This window comes from Notothenia rossii (genome assembly GCF_949606895.1).
Source record: "Notothenia rossii genome assembly, chromosome: 9".
Classification (NCBI taxonomy): Eukaryota; Metazoa; Chordata; class Actinopteri; order Perciformes; family Nototheniidae; genus Notothenia; species Notothenia rossii.
The window spans coordinates 47,583,623-47,602,251 of record NC_136907.1 but is presented as its reverse complement, the minus strand read 5'-3'; positions in this window follow the sequence as shown (position 1 = coordinate 47,602,251).

The window sequence follows — 18,629 nt, the reverse complement described above, 5'->3', positions numbered from 1 at the left end:
ATTGCTTTCCTGCAATGTTAACTATGTTGAAGCACTTATTTTAACTGATATTATACACATTAATTATACTCTTATGTATTGTTGGAGATTTGGAGGATGTTCAAAACCAACCTCGTCTCCGCGTGTCGTTTGATAAGCTGGGTAAATTCGTAAAAAGGAAGGGATTAAGAAACACCAGAATACAAGTGAAACAATAATCCTGCTTTAATGATACAAGGTAACAATACAAATACAAAGGAATCACGAAGCACTCTGCAGAGTACTCCGGGCTCAGGTTCTACCACCGTGTGAGACAGGTCTCAGGAACGGCCGGTGAAAAACAAGAGCGCGAACCAAAGGAAAACACAGGCTTTCATACTAAAACACAGGAGGAGGAGGTGTACGTGCTTTCCCCCAGAGGTCATCTTATTGGCAGAGACCAACACATGGCCTGTCGCACCCAATCAGTGCGACACAGCAGAAGAAACCCGGAAACAAAAAGTCTCTTTCAGTTTGACGAAGACCAGACACCTTTTGGTGTCTGGTACGAACTTGCTCTCAACAACAAGTTTCCTTATCTTATTTTACATCTTGCAGCCAGCACACACACATCCCCTTTATGGCCCTTTGTCCCTGAGTCCATCTTCCCCCCTTCAGGTTACCACACACAAGTTAAAAGTATGTTTTAAGATATAGTTGTTATAGTTGGCTAAATATACGTAATACATGTAAATCACTTTCATATCAATAATAACGAGGAACACATTACCTATGCTCTTAAGCAGTATTAGAGATGCTTTTCAAATAGTCAAACTTCACACAGGCCTAATATAGAGAACACTCATTTGTCCTACAGCCCCTCCCGCCATTTGAGCTATTGTTCACATCTTTACTTCAAATAAAAGGTTTCACATTGCATATTTCCAGCTTCCTTTACACATACTGTTATTATTAATACAAAGTAACTAACCACACACATCTATTGAAAACAAGTAGATTTCCCTGATAATTGACATGCTGAAAATGCTCTCTCGTCCCTATCATAAAAGCTGCTTCCATTTCATCGACTAATAAAACATGTTTAAGCTAATTTCTCCACAATGTTTGTAGCCATTTAGTACCCACACATGAAAGAATAAGAACAGAGGTATAGTTGAACAGTAATCATGTAGCACATATATTTACTGCAATGAAAACACACATATTTGCTCCAAGCATGTGTAACGCACACCCTTCTTTTACGAGGGAAACATTCCAGCGTCTTGGCACTATCCCCAAATAAGGGTGTCCCCTGCTCACATCTCTCTCTAAACACAAGGACTTCACCTCAATATATTGGGGAGGGAAAATATACTTTGTCCCTTCAAATTTAACACACATGAATATATATAAGGTGACATTAAAAGGAATATACCAGATTGAACTTTCCTGCCATACCACGTTACTTTAATACTTCAAATAATTCAAATAATCCTTCATTTCCCCCTTTTGGTCTCGCATTAACGAGACCAACACACATAAGACATTTGAAACAAAACTACTGTCCTTCTTTAATACTGTGTCTGTCCCCCTTCATTAAACCTTTGGGAACAGAAAACAACCTCCAATGACAGTGAAGAAACTATCAGAGTGAGAGCCTGAGTGCCAGAAAGCAGCATCCTTGCGTGTTGTTGAATCATCAGGCCCCCCCCCCCCCCCCCCCCCCTCAGCGGAATACGCCAACAAGGGCAGCTGATAGGGAGGGGGAGATGCGGCCTTTCCTTCAAAGGTGGAACTGATGAATCTGATCAGAGAGAAGTAGACTCCTCTGCTGCCTCGAGAAGTCCCCCAGCCCGCTGACAGCCGCTTCCGAGTAGTCTGCTGTAAGGATGTCCGCGAGGTCCTTCTCCTCCAGTCCGCCGATTACAGCTTCCGAGTCATCTGCTGTAGGGATGTCCTCGTTGATGATAGCCAGGTCCGTCCTGATGTCCTCCATGGTCCTAGCCGGTGATTTCCTCGCCGCACACTGGCTCCAGTAGTACCAGATGTCCCCCTTTGCTCCTCGGCGGACTGCATGAGATGTCCTCTGGGTCACTCTGTAGAGGCCGGAGAACCTGGGGTTGAGCCACGTAGGCCTGACGAACTCCGCTGTGTCGGCCTCCTGCTCCTCGGGTCCCCCTTTTGGCGTCAGCAACCTGTGTGGAGAAATCTGATACCCACCCCTCAAGTCTACGCTCAGGGCTTCTGGGCCCTCAGGGGTTTGACCCACCACTGGTAGGCCGCTTCAGAATTCTAATACTTGGCCTGTGTCAACAAAATAAACCCCAACATCTTCAGGTGAACTAAATAACATATTTCAATAGCTCTGAATTTCTGACAAGCATCTGTGTTATTTTAAATGAAATCCTTGATATCCTATTTAAAATCTAAATATAATATGAACTGCTAATGTCTCTGGTATTGGAACACACTAATGTTATGGAATAAAAACAATTAAAATCATGATACTGACAAAGTGAATAATTTCCAGGCGAGACTGCTTCTACCTGTCACTGCTTAGATATTATCAAGCTGAAAAAATGAATACAGAAATCCAACATACTGTCATCAAATGTCTTTCCATTATGAATTTAAATTAAATGTACATCCCCCTAATGATCTAAACCAGGGGTGTCAAAGTCAAATGCATCAGAGGGCCAAAAAAACAAATTTGCTACAAGCCGAGGGCCGGACTGGTTCAATTTTTATTAAAACATATTAAAATGATTGCACATAACCTATTGAACCAAGACCTAACACAGTGCATCGTATATTATTTAATGATTAAATGAATGAAGCAATATTTTCTTATGGCTCTGTCATTTATTTAAAGGGAAAACATTTTCAACAGGCAAACAGCAAAAAAGTGAATGTCCTTCAAAAATAAAATATGCTCCTTAATATCGAGATAAATGCATAAATCAAATTGCATGCATTATAAACTGAAAATGCAATATTGTGCTGCTCCCATGCTTTCAAATAGTAAAATGAGAAAATAAAAAAATAAAAATAAAATCAGTTGTATTCTTTCTCATGGCTCTTATCTGCAATCCATTAACTGAAAAATAAATATAAATAAATAAAATACAAAAATCTATGGCACACAGACAAAACAATACTTCTTTCAAAGAAAAATCATGTCTTGTAGAAACAAAAAAAAAAAAAAAAAAAAAATGTAACTGAATTAAAAACTAAAAATAAGTTAATGCTCTGTGATGCTCACTTGTCTGAGGCTGAGCCTGATACTTGGTGGTGTCCCATCTTTTGTACAAGTTCATCAATGTTCGGGGTCAGGCTCTGAGCTGAGGAAATCCTCAGGATTGACTCAAGGTGTGTATCAGTAAGACGGCTCCTGTGTGATGTTTTGTTTAGCTTCATCAAAGAGAACATTTGTTCACACAGGTATGTGCTGCCAAACATAGAGAGCGTCTGAGCAGCTTGGATGCGCAGCTGAGGCAATGTGTCGGGGATGAAACGTGCAAACTCAGCAGCACCCACTCTCTCATATTTTTCCCTCAGTGTGTCATTGCACTGGAGCTCAATCAACTCCATTTGCAGGTTTGTTGGTGCGCTTTCCACGTCAACTCCAAAAGGATTGGCGAGCAGTTCAAACCTGCTTTTTTGAGCTTCAAAGTCAGCAAATCGGCGTCGGAAGTCGGCGGCAAGTATGTTGAGTTTATCAGCAAACTGTGCACTCGGGAACACAGCGGTAGAGAGCTTCTCTTTCATTGTCTGGCAGCTGGGAAAGTGGCTCAAGTTTTCTTTCCGCATCTGTGTCTCCCACAGGATCAGCTTGGTTTTAAACGCCTTCACTGTACTGTACATATCAGAGATGACACGCCCCCGTCCCTGCAGCTGCAGGTTCATCGCATTCAGATGGCTTGTGATGTCGCACAGAAACGCCATTTCACACATAAATGTTTCATCTCGGAGCTCTGTTGTGTCTTTCCCTTTGCTTTCCATGAACAGACAGATCTCCTCATGCAGCTCGAAACATCTTTGCAGCACTTTTCCTTGGCTTAGCCATCGCACAGCCGTGTGATAGGGCAAGTCACCATACTCTGTATCTAACTCGCCCAGAAATGCCTTGAACTGGCGGTGATTTAAACCTTTGGCCCTAATGAAGTTAACTGCACGCGTTATGATGCTCATTACATGATCCATTTTCAAGGCTTTGCCACATAACGACTCCTGGTGTATTACGCAGTGATAAGCTGTCAGCTCACCTGTGACGTTTTCGTCCCGCATCCTCTCACGTATTCTTGCCACCAATCCACTCCTATGTCCACACATCGCGGGTGCTCCGTCTGTTGTCAATCCCACGAGTTTTCCCCAAGGCAGCCCCATCTCATTTACACATCTGGATACCTCTTCATACAGATCTTGTCCTGTAGTTGTGCCATGCATAGGACGTAATGCCAAAAACTCTTCTGTTATGCCCAGGCTGGAGTCAACTCCACGAATGAAAATTGACAGCTGGGCAATGTCACTTGTGTCGGTGCTCTCCTCCGCAGCAAGTGAATATGCAATGAAATCTTTTCCCTTTTCCACAAGCTGTTCTTTTAGATTGGTGGAAAGCTGGTCTACACGTTCAGCAACGGTGTTTCTGCTCAGGCTCACGTTTGAAAATAGCTGCCTTTTGTCTGGGCACACCGTGTCACAAACTTTAAGCATACAGTTTTTGATAAACTCTCCCTCTGTAAAGGGCCGGGCTGATTTTGCAACTTCTTCTGCCACAATAAAACTAGCCTTGACAGCAGCCTCGCTTTGTGATTTGGCTTTTGTGAACAGAGCCTGCCGGGACTTAAGACCTCGTTTTAATTCTTCCACCTTCTGTAGCCTTTGTTCCATGTCCATATTCTTGTCTTTGTCTTTGTGTTTCTTAGACGTTTCATGGTGCCTTCTTAGATTATATTCTTTCATTACGGCCACACTTTCTCCACACAGAAGACACACAGCTTTGCCTTTTACCTCCGTGAACATGTACTCTGCCTCCCACCTGGCTTTAAACCCCCTGTTCTCACCGTCCACCTTCCGTTTAGCCATTATTGGGGAGCGGGGTTGCTGAAAGTTGACATCTGCCCTGAATGCTGATGACTAACGAAGCCGAGGCCCACTTGCGGCGCTGCAGTGAGTTCGCGGGCTACCGTTGCATTGTGGGAAATGTAGTCTTGGTGCGTGCAAAACACAAGCAGGCGGCTGTGGCCTGCGGGCCGGTTCTAATACTAATCAAATATCATCCCGGGGGCCAAGATAATTCATTCGCGGGCCGGATCTGGCCCGCGGGCCTTGACTTTGACACCCCTGATCTAAACAGTCTATGGCTTTTACTTCTTTACCAGGCTAGTTACAAGATGTTGTCTAAATTAAATTCTATCTCATTACATTACTATGTTTTAACTTAGCTGTAATATGTTCTTTCTACATTTCAAACCTCAGTTACTTAATACCTGTTGAAATATTACAAAATTGTTTTCATTATCACAGTTCACCTTCTCATTCTCATTCTGGAATTACCTCTCTCAGTAGCCCCTTGGCCACTGATTCTGCATCTGTGTTACCTGTTATAACTCAATCAATATTAGGAACATGTCAACATTCATCAAACAGTATCTTATCCCCAGATATGGAGCAGGTTAAATCTAAAACTGTCAATCAATGGTCAGATTGAACATCTGAGTTGGGGCGGCAGGTTTCTTCCAGTCCCTAAATGAAAATATCCCACACTCCCCCTTTTTACACATGTAAACATGTGTAACAAACTTCTGTATGGGAAGAAAACCTTCAGGTAACCAGTGGTTATAAGAAAATACCAAACATCATTCACAAAAGTATATCCATCATCTTTCACAGTAAACACTCCAGGGAAAATAAGTGTTCATTTCCAGCTGGCAGTCCTAAAAGAAACAGAATCTTTAGATTTTAGTTTGAGTTTTACATTTGCAAACCGCCAACTCCTGTGGGAATTAGAAACGGGTCACATGTGCGTTTTTCCAAATGTGTGGAATTGTAGGAAACCTGTGTTTCCCATGGAGCTCCAAAATAATGTATTAGTCCAAAGACATGCTTGGTTAGTTATTGTTTTAGAATCATGCAGCTGCACTGATCACATGCAGAAATTCATTCACACCCACACTGTCAGTTTGTAAAGTCAAGTTTGGTCAGCCCCAGAGTCAGTCATTGATAGTGCTTTTCTCAAGTCACACTGTCAGTCAGGGTCAAAGGTCATTTGGTCTCAGTTTCATTGGCCATGTGTCGTGCTCTGCAGAGACTTTAATATTCTACTAGCTGGAGTTGTACTAGTGACATCATTGTGTTGATGTCAACCAATGCAACAAAGTTTTTCTCGTGTTCGCAGCACCATTTTCTTCAGATGTTTAACAAACAAATGATCAATACACTTTATTAATATACCGCCCCTAGGAAACACAATAACAAATGTTCTGACAAATGTTCATGCAAGGCATTCTTAAGTGAACCTGCAGAAAACGGCCTTTTGAATTAATATTCCAAATTAATCAATAATAATAATAATAATTCATTTTATCAATTTGTTTACCCTTAGAAGTGAACATACCTCATAATGTTACATCAGGATGTTAAACTAAGCTTTAGCCAAATCGATCATTATTACTGTTTCAGATCTAACTGGAGGTTGAACACACAAAACCTTTTTTTTTGTTTACATCATGCAAACCACTAACATATTTTCCAATTTCAGCATCAGCCTTGTTACTCTCAAATTACATCCTAAATAGGAATATTAGGAATGAAACAAATATTTAATCTTCAGAAATGTTCTTAACAAATAGAGAGTAATGCCATCTTTCTATCTAGTGAATAGCCAACATATTTTAAAAATGTCAGATATACAAAAATAAGCCTAAATACTCTTTTACTATCAAAGTCTAAAGCTAGACCTAAGCTGAACAGTTTTGGTAATGGAAAATTTAATCTAGAAACAAAACAAAACTGGACCTGTGTTCTTGTGTGTTCTTCAAAATACATTAGTAAATACCTTGTGAAGTATTCACAATATAACTAATCCTCTCTAGGATATGAAATCCATTCATCTTTAACCAGATACTATTTCCCTATTTATTTTTAGTTCATGATAATAATGGTATAACGTCCACACGTTTACCCATAGCTAGTCACTATGTCAAGATTATCATGTGTGACATAATAATCAGATGTCTTGTTTGCCAAACAAGGATATTAAACCTTAACCCTTTCAGCATTCCAGACCATCATTAAACAATCAGCCTCCCTTCCTAAACACTAAGCATATCGTTCTACACCACCTTCTGATAAACTCTTGCACAGTTATGCTGTAAAATCATTGCATGATTTCTTCAGAGTCTGAACAGACTGAGACCAGCCTGTCTCAAGATCTTGTCATATTGAGAACAGTCAATGATTCATTGTCCTCTTCAGCTGTAGTCAGTGGCAGGGCCCCCAAAAAGCTAGAACCGGCCCTGGTCAGTGGGCTCCAAGGAAACTCTCTCTGGCATTGGGATGTCCTGAGGGGGAAGGGACCTCTGGATCAATGTGGTACAATCAGCAGACACACGTTGCCCTCTGTACAGCAGAAATCCCCAAAAACTGCAGTACCTCTTCACACCACTGTTGCCTTGACAACGAGGCACAAGCAAACTGTGAAACCCTCCTCTGAGATGTGTTCTTTGCACAGTTCTTCTGTTTGCAATGAGCAACTTTTCACCAACACCCTGATTCAGAGCACAACCCAAAGGTGGCGCACAACTATCCAATGCTGCTGTAATCACAGCAAATCAGCTACTGAGAAAAACTCAATGTAAATCTCTCCCCCAGCGGGTGACAAAATAAAACAGCTGAGTGTCTATATGGTCAGGAATGCTGAAACATGTGAATGTTAAACCCATTAATGGTAACAGTCTTCCTATTCTTCATTACTTCAGTTCTAAGTTAATAGGAAAAACAAAGACACCTTTCTTAACCACTATAGATTAATCTTTAATCTTCTTGCTTATTCTATTCTTTTCAAATTGTTTATCTAAGTTGTGTGTTACAAGCATGGTTAGATTTGTAACAGAATACAAAACTAACTGTATCCAGCGCTATATATTTAAAACAAGTAATCTGACTACAGTTAATGAATATATTTTGGAACACTTAAAGGAATTATTACAAAATGTAATCTTCATTATTACTAAAGCTGAAACCTAAATAAATCATCACGGAACATTTTTCTGTCCTTATTACTTAATTGTTTCAATAAAAACTAAAAGCATTGTGAAAACTCCCATTTTTGAGAACATCTCTCAACACTTTTATTCCATCTAAGCACGAATGTTTATGACAAACTCGTCCTATTAATCCCAAACGGTCTTTAATGGTATCAATTGTGAACATTTCTTAATATTAATTGTAAATGCAACGTACGTTCTCTTTAGAACAAAGATAGGATAGTTGCAGCTGAAACTGGTTAATAGCAATGTTCTGTTAACCTAGATAAGCCTGTTGTTCTTATCTCTAGTAAATATATTCTTATTTCATGTTACTCACAAAACAATATGACATTTTCCAGAATAGTAGTAACTCTATATAACCTGTACTCTCTCTATACTTCTTCAAACCGTCTCATTTCTCCTGTCTTTCTGTCTCACTGCGCCCTGCAGCTGCCTCCGCTCCAGCCCCTCACAAATCACCCCTTTGTGAAACTGTGTGAGATGGCTGGAGCAAAACCTCGTGCAGCAACTCTGTCATGCTTAAACATAAACAGATTCCCTCTGACTGACACATTTACAAAAACCTTATTTTTACTGTCTACTTCTTCTTCATAAACTTAAAAACACCATTGTGGTGAATCGTTTACGTTTTCCGTTTCCTATCTACTTTAAACAACCATCAACTGAGAGTAACTGTATATGATAACAACTCCTAAATAACCTCACCATATATATATTTCTTCCAATGAGTTCGTTATTTCATGTCTAACAAATGTTCCTCTTTCCATGTCGTATTCTAGATGGAAAAATCCACCTATCATATTTAATTTGAATAAAACCTTAACTTTAATGTACTTCATATTCTCAGTAAATCTCTTTTTACTTTCCCCTAAGGTTACTGTATGTAACATAATTTTCCTTGAAGTATAATTAAGTACAATCCTTAGTTAATGACAAATACCATGAAATTCACAACGCAATGCAACGGTATCAATCAGTTCTCAAAGTCTATATTTAAATAACAGCAAATCATTGTTTATTAATTTCAATATATCTACCACTTCAAATCACACCTTGATCTGTTCATTTTCTATGTATTTCAGTCCAACTTCAGATCACTAGAGAAAAAAGCAAGCAGACACCCTCCGGGCCGCTGCTGCTCTCGAGAGGAAAAAGGGTGGGGGGAACTCTCACAGACAAATATTGACACCCCCTTCTCTCTCTCCTGCTGTAGCTCTCAGCCTCCTTTGGAAAAGGAGGGCTTCTTTCAACAATCATCACTTCTGCTATCCTTTTATTCAATTTTTCTGCTTGAACCCACTGTCCTCGTAAGCTCTTAACTCACGCTCCTCTCGTTAAAATTCTCCCTTCATTATGACTTCGTATAGAGCTATTCATCTGACTTAGGCTGTTTCTGTTACCAGTAAATATTCAAAGACTTCATATCTATTGATCTGACTTACTGTCTTTGGTACCAGTAAATATTCACAGACATTTTTTTCCCCGTACAGTCTATTCAGCTTTTATTGTCCGATGTTTATTCCAACAAGTTTAGCAAGCCTCTCAGCGCGCTTCAACACCGTCTTTCAACGATGTGACGCTGACGTAACCCAGGCTTACAGAACTCTTTATCGTGACGTTTGGCTTTATAGATTCAACCCCCACAGAACAAAGGATTAATGAGGTCCGGTCACTTCAAAATTGGTTTTCGAAGGTTGCGTTACTCTCCTTTGGATTTTACTTATAACTCAACTTCGATTCCTATGAACCTAAGAATTGTTATTCAGATTCGTCTCCTGGATGCCGTCTGAAAACGGTCACTGGACGTCCCCAAACGAGTCTTCAGCCGTCTCCTTTCTGAAAAAAGTACGGGGCCTTTCACCTTCGTCTTACATACCTCGTTGATTCACTTTTATGTTATATAACTTTCCTACCTATCTAAAATATGTATCTGTACTGTTACTATAAAAACACTGTAAACTTCGTCTGACAACCCTAAAATTTGGAATATGGTCAAATCACAGGTTTCAAATTAAATCGTGTCTGCTCACCTGGTAGCCTATTGTACAGAGCTCTGTTTTTAGTTGTCAGAAGAGGCCGAGATGTTTAGCCCTGGACTATTCCGTCCGCTTGCTGCTGGTGGTCTCTTCCCCGAAAACACCCCACTCAGACACGTCGGGTCACCATTTGTTGGAGATTTGGAGGATGTTCAAAACCAACCTCGTCTCCGCGTGTCGTTTGATAAGCTGGGTAAATTCGTAAAAAGGAAGGGATTAAGAAACACCAGAATACAAGTGAAACAATAATCCTGCTTTAATGATACAAGGTAACAATACAAATACAAAGAAATCACGAAGCACTCTGCAGAGTACTCCGGGCTCAGGTTCTACCACCGTGTGAGACAGGTCTCAGGAACGGCCGGTGAAAAACAAGAGCGCGAACCAAAGGAAAACACAGGCTTTCATACTAAAACACAGGAGGAGGAGGTGTACGTGCTTTCCCCCAGAGGTCATCTTATTGGCAGAGACCAACACATGGCCTGTCGCACCCAATCAGTGCGACACAGCAGAAGAAACCCGGAAACAAAAAGTCTCTTTCAGTTTGACGAAGACCAGACACCTTTTGGTGTCTGGTACGAACTTGCTCTCAACAACAAGTTTCCTTATCTTATTTTACATCTTGCAGCCAGCACACACACATCCCCTTTATGGCCCTTTGTCCCTGAGTCCATCTTCCCCCCTTCAGGTTACCACACACAAGTTAAAAGTATGTTTTAAGATATAGTTGTTATAGTTGGCTAAATATACGTAATACATGTAAATCACTTTCATATCAAAAATAACGAGGAACACATTACCTATGCTCTTAAGCAGTATTAGAGATGCTTTTCAAATAGTCAAACTTCACACAGGCCTAATATAGAGAACACTCATTTGTCCTACAGCCCCTCCCGCCATTTGAGCTATTGTTCACATCTTTACTTCAAATAAAAGGTTTCACATTGCATATTTCCAGCTTCCTTTACACATACTGTTATTATTAATACAAAGTAACTAACCACACATATCTATTGAAAACAAGTAGATTTCCCTGATAATTGACATGCTGAAAATGCTCTCTCGTCCCTATCATAAAAGCTGCTTCCATTTCATCGACTAATAAAACATGTTTAAGCTAATTTCTCCACAATGTTTGTAGCCATTTAGTACCCACACATGAAAGAATAAGAACAGAGGTATAGTTGAACAGTAATCATGTAGCACATATATTTACTGCAATGAAAACACACATATTTGCTCCAAGCATGTGTAACGCACACCCTTCTTTTACGAGGGAAACATTCCAGCGTCTTGGCACTATCCCCAAATAAGGGTGTCCCCTGCTCACATCTCTCTCTAAACACAAGGACTTCACCTCAATATATTGGGGAGGGAAAATATACTTTGTCCCTTCAAATTTAACACACATGAATATATATAAGGTGACATTAAAAGGAATATACCAGATTGAACTTTCCTGCCATACCACGTTACTTTAATACTTCAAATAATTCAAATAATCCTTCAGTATGTAGATAGTTAGACCCTCCAGAAAAACGCGGGCAAAAATCCTTGATTATGCGATTAAACATGCAGGGTTTTTATGTGATTTTATGCTGTGTAATTGCGCGAACTTGCGAAATATGCGGAAAGTTGCGAAAAAGAACAGATTTATTTTTAAATATTGGGCTGTCTTATTTATTCTCTCTCACACACAACCTGCCACTAACGTTAAACCCCTTTCCTATTCAATTAAACACATTCAATGTTTATTTATTGTAAAAGCAATTGGGCTATTTTAATCACACTCTCTGTCTCTCACACACACACACACACACACACACACACTGTTGGGGCAGAATCTCTGCTCCGTGCCGTTCCTATATGAGCGGGTTCTCAAAAGAAGGAAAAATTCAAAGCAGCCAGGATAAGGGTTAAACAATAATCTGCTTTAATGGCACAAACATACAAATACTTCACCTAATCACGAAGCACTCTGCAGAGTACTCCGGGCTCAGGTTCTACCACCGTGTGAGAGACGTCTCAGGAACGGCCAGTCAAAAACAAGAGCGCGAACCAAAGGAAAACACAGGCTTTCATACTAAAAACACAGGAGGAGGTGTGTGAATGCTTCCCCCAGAGGTCATCTTATTGGGAGAGACCAACACATGGCCTGTCGTACCCAATCAGCGCGACACAGCAGAAGAAACCCGGAAACAAAAAGTCTCTTTCAGTTTGACGAAAACCAGATACCTTTTGGTGTCTGGAACGAACCTGCTCTAAACAACAAGTTTCCTTATCTTATTTCACATCTTGCAGCCAGCACACACACATCCCCTTTATGGCTCTTTGTCTCTGTGGCCATCTTCCCCCCCTCAGGTTACCACACACAAGTAAAAAGTATGTTTTAAGATATAGTTGTTATAGTTGGCTAAATATACGTAATACATGTAAATTACTTTCATATCAATAATAACGAGGAACACATTACCTATGGTCTTAAGCAGTATTAGAGATGCTTTTCAAATAGTCAAACTTCACACAGGCCCAATATAGAGAACACACTCATTTGTCCTGCAGCCTTTCCAGCCATTTGAGCTATTGTTCACATCTTTACTTCAAATAAAAGGTTTCACATTGCATATTTCCAGCTTCCTTTACACATAGTGTTATTATTAATTGAAGTATTATTTGAGTTATTTGAAGTATTAAAGTAACGTGTTATGGCAGGAAAGTTCAATCTGGTATATTCATTTTAATGTCACCTTATATAGAATGTGTGTTAAACTTGTGATTTCTGCATTGAGTGACTTCTGCCTAGCAGATACCAAGAAGAGGCCCCTAGGGTCTCTCTGTTAATTATCAATAGTCCTTGCAATTAACAGGGGAAGTCCCAGATACATTTTCAGATAATCCAGTTAAAGTCTTGTAGAATTAATGTTTATCTCCTACACATCCTGCAGGCCTGGAGACTTGGGTCACCCAGCAGTAACCAAGATAAACGTCCTTTTGAGCTTATCAATAAAATGTATTCATTCCTAGTAAGCTGACTTTGGGGTGAAGGGAAGTTCAGGGAAGCCATTAAGCCACAAGAACAATTAAACTTAATCAACCAAAACTCATGACTTTCAGGGGACAGGACATTCGGACCTATAACAAGGGTCACTTCCTAGAGAATATGTGTGTGTATTTCTTACTGTGATCAGATGTCCTGTATAATCATTTATCAACTATTCCTGTATTGGTGTTTTATTTGATTCCTCTGCTTTTATTCTTTCATATGTGGGTACTGGAGGGCTACAAACAGTGTGGAGAAATTAGCTTAAACATGTTTTATTACTCTATGGGAAATGGAAGCAGCATGTCAAATGATCAGGGAAATCTACTTGTTTTAAATATATGTGTGTGGTTGATTACTTTGTATTAATAATAGCAGTATGTGTAAAGGAAGCTGGAAATATGCAATGTGAAACCTTTTATTTGAAATAAAGATTCTGCAGGGAATATTCTTAAAGAACAATAGCTCAAGTGTCTGGAAGAGCTGCAGGCTAAATGATTGTGCGGTACTTTTTAACTGCTTGAGATCAGAGCTGATGTTTTCCTCTTGTTATTATTGTTTGAGGTTAAGGTAACTCACATGTGTTATTTGTATAATCCAACTATAAAAAACTATATCTTAAAACTATCTTTATAAAATGCCAAAAGTATGTGAAACTTGCAAGGAGGGGTTTGTTATCTCGAATGTAAGGGTCGCCTCTGGCTCGCGCTGATTGGCTGTCTTTTCTAAGTGGAGGACCCCTCGGGGGGGGGGGGGGGGGGGGCAGCCGCATAGCTCCTCCTGGGGTTTTGGATATAAGCCGATGTTTTCTTTAGACCAGCCTCTTCTTTTCTTCAAACTGACCAGATCCGTGAGATTGGAGGAAGAGCAGGAAGTACTTCCTTTGTATTTGTATTTGTATTTGTATTTGTATTTGTATTTGTATTGTTACTTTTTATCATTAAAACAAGATTATTGTTTAACTTGCATTCTGGTGTTTCTTAATCCCTTCCTTTTTACGAATTTACCCAGCTTATCAAACGACACGCGGAGACGAGGTTGGTTTTGAACATCCTCCGAATCTCCAACAAATGGTGACCCGACGTGTCTGAGTGGGGTGTTTTCGGGGAAGAGACCACCAGCAGCAAGCGGACGGAATAGTCCAGGGCTAAACATCTCGGCTTCTTCTGACAACGAACAACAGAGCTCTGACAATAACAGGTAAACAGATGCCAGTTTAATTCGAAATCTGTGATTTGACCATATTCCAAATTTTAGGGTTGTCAGACGAAGTTTACAGTGTTTTTATAGTAACAATGCAAATAGGATCTCAAGGATTTCATTTATAATAACACAGATGCTTGTCAGGAATTCAGAGCTATTGAGATATGTTATTTAGTTCAACTGAAGATGTTGGGGTTTATTTTGTTGACACAGGCCAAGTATTAGAATTCTGAAGCGGCCTACCAGTGGTGGGTCAAACACCTGAGGGCCCAGAAGCACTGAGCGTAGACTTGAGGGGTGGGTATCAGATTTCTCCACACAGGTTGCTGACGCCAAAAGGGGGACCCGAGGAGCAGGAGGCCGACACAGCGGAGTTCGTCTGGCTGAAGGTCAAGAGGCCTACGTGGCTCAACTCCAGGTTCTCCGGCCTCTACAGTGTGACCCAGTGGACATCTCATGCCGTCCGCAGAGGAGCAAAGGGGGACATCTGGTACTACTGGAGCCAGTGTGCGGCGAGGAAATCACCGGCTAGGACCATGGAGGACATCAGGACGGACCTGGCTATCGTCAACGAGGACATCCCTACAGCAGACGACTTGGAAGCTGTCATCAGCGGACTGGAGGAGAAGGACCTCGCGGACATCCTTACAGCAGACGACTTGGAAGCTGTCATCAGCGGACTGGAGGAGAAGGACCTCGCGGACATCCCTACAGCAGACGACTTGGAAGCTGTCATCAGCGGACTGGAGGAGAAGGACCTCGCGGACATCCCGACAGCAGACGACTCGGAAGCTGGCGTCAGCGGGCTGGGGGACTTCTCGAGGCAGCAGAGGAGTCTACTTCTCTCTGATCAGATTCATCAGTTCAACCTTTGATGGAAAGGCCGCATCTCCCCCTCCCTATCAGCTGCCCTTGTTGGCGTTTTCCGCTGAGGGGGGGGGGGGGCCCTGAGGATTCAACAACACGCAAGGATGCTGCTTTCTGGCACTCAGGTTCGCACTCTGATAGTTCCTTCACTGACATTGAAAGTTGTGTTCTGTTCACAAAGGTATACTGTTGGGGAGCAGACACAGTGGCAAGGAAGGACAGTAGTTGTGTTTCAAATGTCTTATGTGAGTTGGTCTCGTGGCGGGGAGACCAAAAGGGGGATTGAAGTATTATTTGAGTTATTTGAAGTATTAAAGTAACGTGTTATGGCAGGAAAGTTCAATCTGGTATATTCATTTTAATGTCACCTTATATAGAATGTGTGTTAAACTTGTGATTTCTGCATTGAGTGACTTCTGCCTAGCAGATACCAAGAAGAGGCCCCTAGGGTCTCTCTGTTAATTATCAATAGTCCTTGCAATTAACAGGGGAAGTCCCAGATACATTTTCAGATAATGTAGTTAAAGTCTTGTAGAATTAATGTTTATCTCCTACACATCCTGCAGGCCTGGAGACTTGGGTCACCCAGCAGTAACCAAGATAAACGTCCTTTTGAGATTATCAATAAAATGTATTCATTCCTAGTAAGCTGACTTTGGGGTGAAGGGAAGTTCAGGGAAGCCATTAAGCCACAAGAACAATTAAACTTCTGTTAATCAACCAAAACTCATGACTTTCAGGGGACAGGACATTCGGACCTATAACAAGGGTCACTTCCTAGAGAATATGTGTGTGTATTTCTTACTGTGATCAGATGTCCTGTATAATCATTTATCAACTATTCCTGTATTGGTGTTTTATTTGATTCCTCTGCTTTTATTCTTTCATATGTGGGTACTGGAGGGGTACAAACAGTGTGGAGAAATTAGCTTAAACATGTTTTATTACTCTATGGGAAATGGAAGCAGCATGTCAAATGATCAGGGAAATCTACTTGTTTTAAATATATGTGTGTGGTTGATTACTTTGTATTAATAATAGCAGTATGTGTAAAGGAAGCTGGAAATATGCAATGTGAAACCTTTTATTTGAAATAAAGATTCTGCAGGGAATATTCTTAAAGAACAATAGCTCAAGTGTCTGGAAGAGCTGCAGGCTAAATGAGTGTGCGGTACTTTTTACTGCTTGAGATCAGAGCTGATGAATTCCTCTTGTTATTATTGTTTGAGGTTAAGGTAACTCACATGTGTTATTTGTATAATCCAACTATAAAAAACTATATCTTAAAACTATCTTTATAAAATGCCAAAAGTATGTGAAACTTGCAAGGAGGGGTTTGTTATCTCGAATGTAAGGGTCGCCTCTGGCTCGCGCTGATTGGCTGTCTTTTCTAAGTGGAGGACCCCTCGGGGGGGGGGGCAGCCGCATAGCTCCTCCTGGGGTTTTGGATATAAGCCGATGTTTTCTTTAGACCAGCCTCTTCTTTTCTTCAAACTGACCAGATCCGTGAGATTGGAGGAAGAGCAGGAAGTACTTCCTTTGTATTTGTATTTGTATTTGTATTTGTATTGTTACTTTTTATCATTAAAACAAGATTATTGTTTAACTTGCATTCTGGTGTTTCTTAATCCCTTCCTTTTTACGAATTTACCCAGCTTATCAAACGACACGCGGAGACGAGGTTGGTTTTGAACATCCTCCAAATCTCCAACATTAATACAAAGTAATTAACCACACACATCTATTTAAAACAAGTAGATTTCCCTGATAATTGACATGCTGAAAATCTTAAGAAGAATGTCTCCTCCCCCAGCTCTTCCAATCTACTGGAATGCAGAACTGCTCTCTGTTAATACAGAGTAATAAAATATGTTTTAGCTAACCACTGCACAAATGTTGTAGCAATTCAGTACCCACACATGAAAGAACAAAACAAAGAAATCAAACAGCAGTCACTTTTCTTAAAGCCGACATCCACCGCAAGGGCAGCCACTGAAGCATCTCTACGAGTGAGTCACACTATAATCAAACACAAAAAATCCTTTCAAGATGGAGAGATGGTGAAAGAAGCCTTCGTAGAAGCAGCAGACGCCTTGTTTCGGGATTACACAAACAAAACAGAAATAGTAAACGCTATCAAGGCCGTCCAATTATCACGGAGCACAGTCACACGTCGCTGTGAAGTCATGGCTAAGGATTTGACCCAGCAACTCAGGAAGGACATAGAAGACTACGAGTGTTTCTCACTCCAACTAGACGAGTCCACTGACGTGAGCGATACAGCGCAATTGTGCGTTTTTATCCGGATGGTGTTCACAGACATGACGGCGAAAGAGGAATTGCTGACAATTCTGCCAATGAAGGAACACACTCGGGGCGAGGACATTTTTCGGACATTTAAAAAACTTTGTTGACAACACTAAACTCCCCATGTCTAAGTTGAGTTCCATCACAACGGATGGTGCGCCTGCGATGGTGGGGCGTTGTAATGGCTTCATCGTAAAATGCAGAGAGGATGACACATTCCCTGACTTTCTGAATTATCACTGCATCATACACCAGAACGCACTTTGTGCAAAAATGCTGAACATGAAAGAGGTCATGGATGTGTCACTTAAAGTGGCCTGTTCTATTCGGGCAAGACCTCTTCAAAGACGGCTGTTTCGTGCATATCTGGAGGATGCCGACTGTGTTCACACTGACCTCTTACTACACACCGACGTAAGATGGCTGAGCAGGGGCAATTTTCTCCAGAGATTTCGAGTGCTTCTACCGGAGATAAAGGAATTTCTCCATGGCACCAAGCTCGCGGAGTACGCACGTCTAGATGACGAGGAGTGGCTGTGAGATCTGGCGTTTTTAACAGACATTACACACATGTTAAATGAGCTGAACTTGGAGCTACAAGGGAAAGACAGAACTGTGGTTGACATGATCAGCTCAGTTAATGCCTTCAAACGAAGACTGCATCTGCTGTGTTCAAATCTGCAGCGCAAAGATTTGGCCAACTTCAAAAACATCGCCTCTGAGCTGGAGAAGCAAGGGAAGGACAGCGCGCTCCTTGACAGTGTGCCCTACACAGAGTCAATAACATTACATCTGACTTCGAGAAACGCTTCCGAGACTTCGCTTTGCTCGAGCCAATCGCCACATTCATGTGCTATCCGTTTAGTGAAGACCATGATATTGATTCGCTGGCCCAAAACATCGGAGCAGTGTTTCATCTGAACCCGTCTGCGCTGGAGGATGAGATGT